The 8,023-nt window shown below is 34.5% G+C and overlaps 1 non-coding gene across 1 annotated transcript; it reads left to right on the top strand.

The window, feature by feature from the left end:
• Positions 1-4,426: 4,426 nt before the first annotated feature.
• LOC118891599 lies at positions 4,427-4,533 on the top strand. Its single transcript, XR_005019152.1, has one exon. It is a non-coding gene; the product is annotated as a U6 spliceosomal RNA (small nuclear RNA).
• Positions 4,534-8,023: the final 3,490 nt, after the last annotated feature.

Here is an 8,023-nt window from a genome sequence, read left to right as displayed (position 1 = left end):
GTTCATTAGTTGTGACAAATCTGTCTTATATCTGTATGCATACTTACATCATACCTGTGAGATATTAACAATAGGGAAGCTAGGTATGTAGTATACAGGAACTCTTTGTACTGTCTTTGTAAAATTTTTATAAATCTAAAAGTATTCTTAAAATTAATATTTTAAAAGATATGTGGGACTCAGCTAAATCAATTTTGAAGGAACATTGTAGGTTAAAATGTTTATATTAAAAAAGAATACAAATTTGAAATCAATGACATATCTTCTATGTTAAGGTAGCATGGAAGTAGATTACATAGAATATGGCCAAGCAATACAAAAAATCAAGGAACCCAAAAGTCACTTCTTTAAAAACATTAATAAAATGGATAAAAGTCTAGCAAGACTGATTTTTTAAAATAGAGAAAAAACAAACCTTCAATATCAGGAATGAAAGAGAGACCATCACTGCTATTTTACAGACACTACTAAGATAATAAGGGAATATCATGAGCAAATTTATGCAAATTTATTCAACAACTTATATGAAATGGAAAATTCCCTTGAAAAACTCAACTTACTAAAACTAAGATAAGAAAAAACAGAAAATCTGAAAATTCCTATATTTATTTATTATGGAACTTGAATTTATAATTAAAGGCCCACGAAACTTCAGGCCCAGATGGCTTCATTTTTTATTTCTATCAGACTTTTAAGGAAGAAATAATACCAATGTTAGGCAAAGTTTTTCAGAAAATAGGAATGAACATTTTCCAATGCATTTTATGAGGACCATCTGATACCAAAATCTGAAAAGCATATTATAAGAAACAGAAAATTACAGATCAATATTGTTCAGGGACTGGAGGCAAAAATTTTCAAAATATTAGCAAATCAAATCCAACAGTATATGAAATGATAATACATAATGGCCAAGTTAAGTTTATGTCTGGAATGCAAATTTCAGTTAACAATTTAAAAAATAGTTCAGGGTAAGTCATCCCATTAACAAATTAAGGAGAAAAATTATATGATCACCTATCTGATAGATGCATAAAAAGCATTTATAATGTTCAATGTTTACCTATGATTTAAAAATTAAAAAAAACTCTCAGTGAGCTAGTAATATAAGAAAACTTCCACAAAAAAGGAAATGTACCAAAAACAAAAAAAAAAACCCTATAGCTAATATCACACTTGATAGTGAAAGCCTGAACTTTCTCCTCCAAGATGAAAAATAAGGCAAAGATTTTCACTCTTACTACTTCTATTCCACATTGTTCTGGAGGTCATAGCAATTGCAATAAAGCAAGGAAAGTGTAAAAGATATAAAAATTAGAAAGAAAGAAGTAAATTTTCTTTATTCTCAGATAACATGATTCTGTATATGAAAATCTCTAAAAAAAATCTACCAAAAAAAAACTTTATTCTAGAAGTAATAAGTTAATTTAGCAAAGTTTCAGGATAAAAGGTGAGTATACAAAAATCAAATTTATTTCTAAATGCTAGCAAGAACAACTGAAAAATGAAATTGAAACATAATACCATTTAAAAGAACATAAAACATTAACTTCTTAGGGATAAATTAAACAAAATGAAAATTAAATGTATTGTGTTCATAAATTAAAGAAGACGCAAATACACGGGGAGCCATGCCATAGTCATAAGTCGGAGACTCAATGTTATTAAAATGTCAATTCTCCCCATATTGGTCTATGGATTCAACATAATCTCAATCAATATCTCAGCAGGCTTTCTAATAGAATTTGATAAACTGATTCTAAAATTTATATAGAAATGGACTTCCACCTCCAGCTAAGATGGAGTAACAGGGATCAAATGCACTCTTTCCTCTGATACAACGGTAATAAGACAAACATATAAAACAATGTTTTTCAAGACCCTCAACATCAGGCAAAGAAGAACAGTGATCCCTGAGAGACAGGAAACAATTGAGGTGATCCCTACACTGTCCAAGCTTCTTGCCTTGAGACAACTTGTAGGCTATGGTGCATTCGGGGGAGCCCAGGCAGAGTGGGGCAGAGTCCCTGATTTGAGGATCTCAGATGAGGGTCCAGGGAGACCAAGATGGCTAGAGCTCACAGGACAGAATGCCGGAGAGGAGAAAGCAGTGTAGAGAAAGAACCCCTGGGATCTGCAGAAGGTCCCCTTGAGTATTCACTGAGTGTCCATTAGCACATTCATGTAAGGAAACCACCCAAGGCTGGGGAAAGAATGGCTTGAACAGATTAGCGGTAAGAGTGCTTGGTGTTCACACAGAACTGGGAATATTGTCTCTTCCAACAGCCAGGCTGGAAAATCTCATAATTCATGAGCTTTGAGTAAAGTACTTGGAAAGATCTGGCCTGAGCAGTGGGAAATGATCAGCCTTTATCAGGGCTGTGACTAGGGTGAGGCAAGTGAAACCCTACAGCACAGTATTGGAAACCCTGCACTAGGATGACTCAGGACAAGTGCCTCCTTCAATTTTGCAGTCCAGGCACCTCCTTTTCTCCATCTCAGTACCACCGCCCCAGATTAAACACCACTGTGATCTCACCTAACAAATCACAGAGACAAGAGCCAAAGGATCAAACAGTTTGCAAGCAATTTAACTGCATCTCAGAACACAGCTCAAGAATATTTATGTTTATTCTTCCAGCACCCAACAAGGTAAAAATCACAATGTCTAGAATCCAAACAAAGATTATCAGGCTGCAAATTAGCAGAAACATAAGTCCCATAATGAGGAGAATAATCAGTCAATCAAAACCACCCCAAAACTGTGTTTGAACTAACAGACAAGGACATCGAAGCAGTTATGATAACTGTATACCATATGTTCAAAAGTTAAGTAGAGCCATGGAGAATATAAAAAAGATGCAAATTGAATATCTAGACATGAAAACTGCAATGAATGTGATGAAAAATCTACTGGATGGAATTAACAGCATATCAGACATTGCAAAAGAAAAGAAGAGTGAATTTTCAGATGTAGCAATAGAACATACCCAATATGAAACATACAGAGAAAAAACTGAGTAGAAAAAGCATCAGTGTGCTATAGGACACCTTCAAGTCTAATACACATGCCCTTGGAGCACCTGAAAAAGAAGAAGTCTCTTGTTCATGAATCAGAAAACTAAGTATTGTTAAAATTGCAAATCAACCCAAATTGATCTATAGATTTAATGTAATCACAATAAAAAACCCAACAGCCTTTTTTTGGGTAGAAATGGAAAAGCCGATTCTAAAATTTACATAAAAATGCATAGGACCTAACATGGCCAAAATAACTTTGAAAAAATAAAGTAAAGTTAGGAGGTTAACTCTGATTTCCAGACTTATTAAAAAACTATCATGTAAAAACACTAACTTGAAAAGATATATACACCACCCCATGTTCATTGCAGCATTATTTGCAATAGCCCAGACATGGAAACAACCTAAGTGTCCATTGCTGGATGAATGGATGAAAAAATGTGGTGTATATATACAATGAAGTACTATTCAACCATAAAAAAAGAATGAAATCTTGCCATTTACAACAACATGGATGGACCTTGAGGGCATTATGCTAAGTGAATTAAATCAGACAGAGAAATATAAACACTGTATGATCTCCCTTACATGTGGAATTAAAAACAAACAAATGACACAAACATCAACAAAAACCAAACTCACAGATACAGAGAATAGACTGGTGGTTGCCAGAGGTGGGGGTGGAGGAGTGGGTAAAGTGGGTGAAGGGGTCAAAAGGTACAATCTTCAGTTATAAAATTAATAAGTCAATGGGATGTAATGTACAGCATGGTAACTATAATTAATAATACTGTGTTGCGTATTGGAAAGCTGCTAAGATAGTAGATATTCAAAGTCCCCATCACAAGAAATAATGTTTTGTAACTATGTAAAAAAAAAAAGCTATAGTATGATATGGACCAAAGATGGACAAATAGTTTAATGGAACAGAACAGTGAGTTTAAAATTGGACCGCAAAACTAATGTTTTACAAGAGTACAAAAATGGGGAAATGGAGGTCTTTTCAACAAATGGTGCTTCGTCGATTGGGTACCAGTAGCCCATAAGTTGAACTTTGATCTGTAACTTGCACCATATACAAAAATTAACTCAAAACAGGTTTTAGACCTAAATGCAAAACCTAAAACCTTAAATCTTCTAAAGGAAAATATAAGAGAAAATTTTTGTGACCTTGAGTTAGGCAAAGATTTCTTGGATATGATATTAACAGTGTGATTCACGAAAGAACAAATTGATAAATTATGCTTCACCAAATTGAAAACTGCTCTTCAAAAGACACTCTTAAGAGAATGAAAGGACAAATTACAGATTAGGAGAAAATATTTTCACAGCATATATCTGATAAAGGACTTGTATCTAGAATATATAAAAATGTTCAAAACTCAGTAGTAAAAAAACAAAACCTGTGCTTGCTTCGGCAGCACATATACTAAAATTGGAACGATACAGAGAAGATTAGCATGGCCCTTGCGAAAGGATGACACGCAAATTCGTGAAGCGTTCAATATTTTTAGACAGCCTCTTCAATAAGTGGTGCTGGGAAAACTGGACAGCTACATGTAAAAGAATGAAATTAGAACACTCCCTAACACCATACACAAAAATAAACTCAAAATGGATTAAAGACCTAAATGTAAGGCCAGACACTATAAAACTCTTAGAGGAAAACATAGGCAGAACACTCTATGAAATAAATCACAGCAAGATCTTTTTTGACCCGCCTCCAGACATTTTAAAACTCTTAGAGGAAAACATAGGCAGAACACTCTATGACATAAATCACAGCAAGATCCTTTTTGACCCACCTCCTAGAGAAATGGAAATAAAAACAAAAATAAACAAATGGGACCTAATGAAACTTAAAAGCTTTTGCACAGCAAAGGAATACATAAACAAGACGAAAAGGCAACCCTCAGAATGGGAGAAAATATTTGCAAATGAAGCAACTGACAAAGGATTAATCTCCAAAATTTACAAACAGCTCATGCAGCTCAATAGCAAAAGAACAAACAACCCAATCCAAAAATGGGCAGAAGACCTAAATAGACATTTCTCCAAAGAAGATATACAGATTGCTAACAAACACATGAAAGAATGCTCAACGTCACTAATCATTAGAGAAATGCAAATCAAAACTGCAATGAGGTATCACCTCACACCAGTCAGAATGGCCATCATCAAAAAATCCACAAACAATAAATGCTGGAGAGGGTGTGGAGAAAAGGGAACCCTCTTGCACTGTTGGTGGGAACGTAAATTGATACAGCCACTATGGAGAACAGTATAGAGGTTCCTTAAAAAACTAAAAATAGAACTACCATATGACCCAGCAATCCCACTATGGGGCATATACCCTGAGAAAACCATAATTCAAAAAAAGTCATGTACCAGAATGTTCACTGCAGCTCTATTTACAATAGCCAGGATGTGGAGGCAACCTAAGTGTCCATCGACAGATGAATGGATAAAGAAGATGCGGCACATATATACAATGGAATATTACTCAGCCATAAAAAGAAACGAATTTGAGTTATTTGTAGTGAGGTGGATGGACTTAGAGTCTGTCATACAGAGTAAAGTAAGCCAGAAAGAGAAAAACAAATACCGTATGCTAACACACACATATGGAATCTAAAAAAAAAAAAAAAAGGTTCTGAAGAACCTAGGGACAGGACAGGAATAAAGATGCAGACATAAAGAATGGGCTTGAGGACACAGGGAAGGGGAAGGGTAAGCTGGGATGAAGTGAGAGATTTGCATGGACATATATACACTACCAAATGTAAAACACTAGTGGGAAGCAGCACAGGGAGATCAGCTCGGTGCTTTGTGACCACCTAGAGGGGTGGGATAGGGAGGGTGGGAGGGAGACACACGAGGGAGGATATATGGGGATGTATGTATATGTATAGCTGATTCACTTTGTTATAAAGCAGAAACTAACACACCATTGTAAAGCAATTATACTCCAATAAAGATGTTAAAAAAAAAACCCGAATTTTTAAAGTGCACAAAATACTTAAATATACACTTCACCAAGGAAGACATATAGATGGCAAATAAACAGAAAAATAGGCTCAACGTTAGTATCATATATGAACTACAGATTAAAACCACAGCATGAAGTTTTCTTAAAAAAACAAAAAATAGAGCTATCATATGATCCAGCAATCCCACTCTTGAGCTTATGTCCAGAGAAAACCATAATTTGAAAAGATACATGCACCCCAATGTTCATAGTAGCACTATTTACAATAGCCAAGGCATGGAAGCAACTTAAATGTCCATTGACAGTTGACTGGATAAAGAAGATGTGGTATATATATATATATGGAATATTACTCAGCCATAAAAAAGAATGAAATAATGCCATTTGCAGCAACATCGATGGACCTAGAGATGATCATACTAAGTGAAGTAAGTCAGAGAAAGACAAATGTCATATGATGTCGTTTATATGTGAAATCTAAAAAAATGATACAAAAAACTAAAATCTAAAAAACTTATTTACAAAACTGAAACAGACTCACAGACATGGAAATCAAACTTATGGTTACCAAAGAGGAAAGCAGGGGAGGAATAAATTAGGAGTTTTGGATTAACATATACACACTACTGTATATAAAATAGATAACCAACAAGAATCTAGTGTATAGCACAGGGAACTCTACTCAATATTCTGTAATAACATATATGGGAAAAGAATCTGAAAAAGAATAGATATATGTAAATGTATGATTGAATCACTTTGCTATACACCTGAAACTAACACAACATTGTAAATCAACTCTACTCCAATATAAAATAAAAATGAAAAAACCACAATGAAATACCACTGCATGCTAAAGAGTATGGCTAAAATGAAAAGACTGACCAAACCAAATGGTGACAAAAATGTGGAGCAACTGAAACTGTCATATGTTGCTGGTGTGGATGCAAAACAGCACAGCCAGTTTGAAAAACAGTTTGGCGGTTCCTTAAAAAGATAAACATACCCCCACCATATGTTCTGGCCATTCCACTCTCAGATATTTACACAAGACAAAAGAAAGCATATGTTGACAAAAATACTTGTACATGAATATTCATAGTGGGTCTGTTTTTAATACCTCCAAATGGGAAGCAACCCCAAATCTCCAGCAATCAGTAGATGGATAAATAAATTTTAGTAAATTCATACAATGAAATGCTACTGAGCAATGAAAGAAAAGAATTATTGATACACTTAATATGTATGGATCTCAGAAAAATTGAGTGAAAGATATCAGATAAAAACAATGTGCATATAGTAGATTCCATATAAGTAAACTCCTACTAATCTGAGTGCAGAAAGCATATAAGTGGTTGTCTGGAGGGAGGGGGAGGAGGGAATATAGCGATTACAAAGGGACCAAAGGAAACTTCAGGGGATGATGGATATATTCATTTTCCTGATAGTGGTGATGGTTTCGCAGGTATATACATATATTTCAAATCCTATCAAATTGTACACTTAAAATATATGCAGTTAATTGTATGTCAGTTATTATATCTCAGTAAAGCTGTTCAAAAATTTATATGGAGATATAAAGAAACTAGAATAGCCAACACAAGAATGTAGTAGATAAACAATGTTGATGGACCTGCACCACTTGATTTCAAGAATGGCCATAATGCTACAGTAATTATTTCAGCATGGTATTGGCGTGTGGTTAGACAAACAGATAATGTAACAGAATATAGAGTCTAGAAATAGATTCACACATATATGGCCAATTGAAATGTGATGAAAGCTCCAGTGTAATTCCATGGGGAAAGGAAGCTCTTTCCAACAAATGATACTGGAACAACTTGATAACCATATGGGAAAAAAATGAATCTTGACTCTATCGTCACACCATACAAAGTTGTTTTGATGTGGATCATTGACCTAAATTTAAAAGATAAATCACTGGAAAATATCTATGAGACCTTGGTGTGAGCATGGATTCTTACAGAGGGTCCAAAAATGCTAACTATAAAG

Source organism: Balaenoptera musculus, chromosome 2 (genome assembly GCF_009873245.2).
Source record: "Balaenoptera musculus isolate JJ_BM4_2016_0621 chromosome 2, mBalMus1.pri.v3, whole genome shotgun sequence".
In the NCBI taxonomy this organism is placed as follows: Eukaryota; Metazoa; Chordata; class Mammalia; order Artiodactyla; family Balaenopteridae; genus Balaenoptera; species Balaenoptera musculus.
Note: the sequence above shows the minus strand (reverse complement) of the source record. Positions and strands in the feature narration are given on the sequence as shown.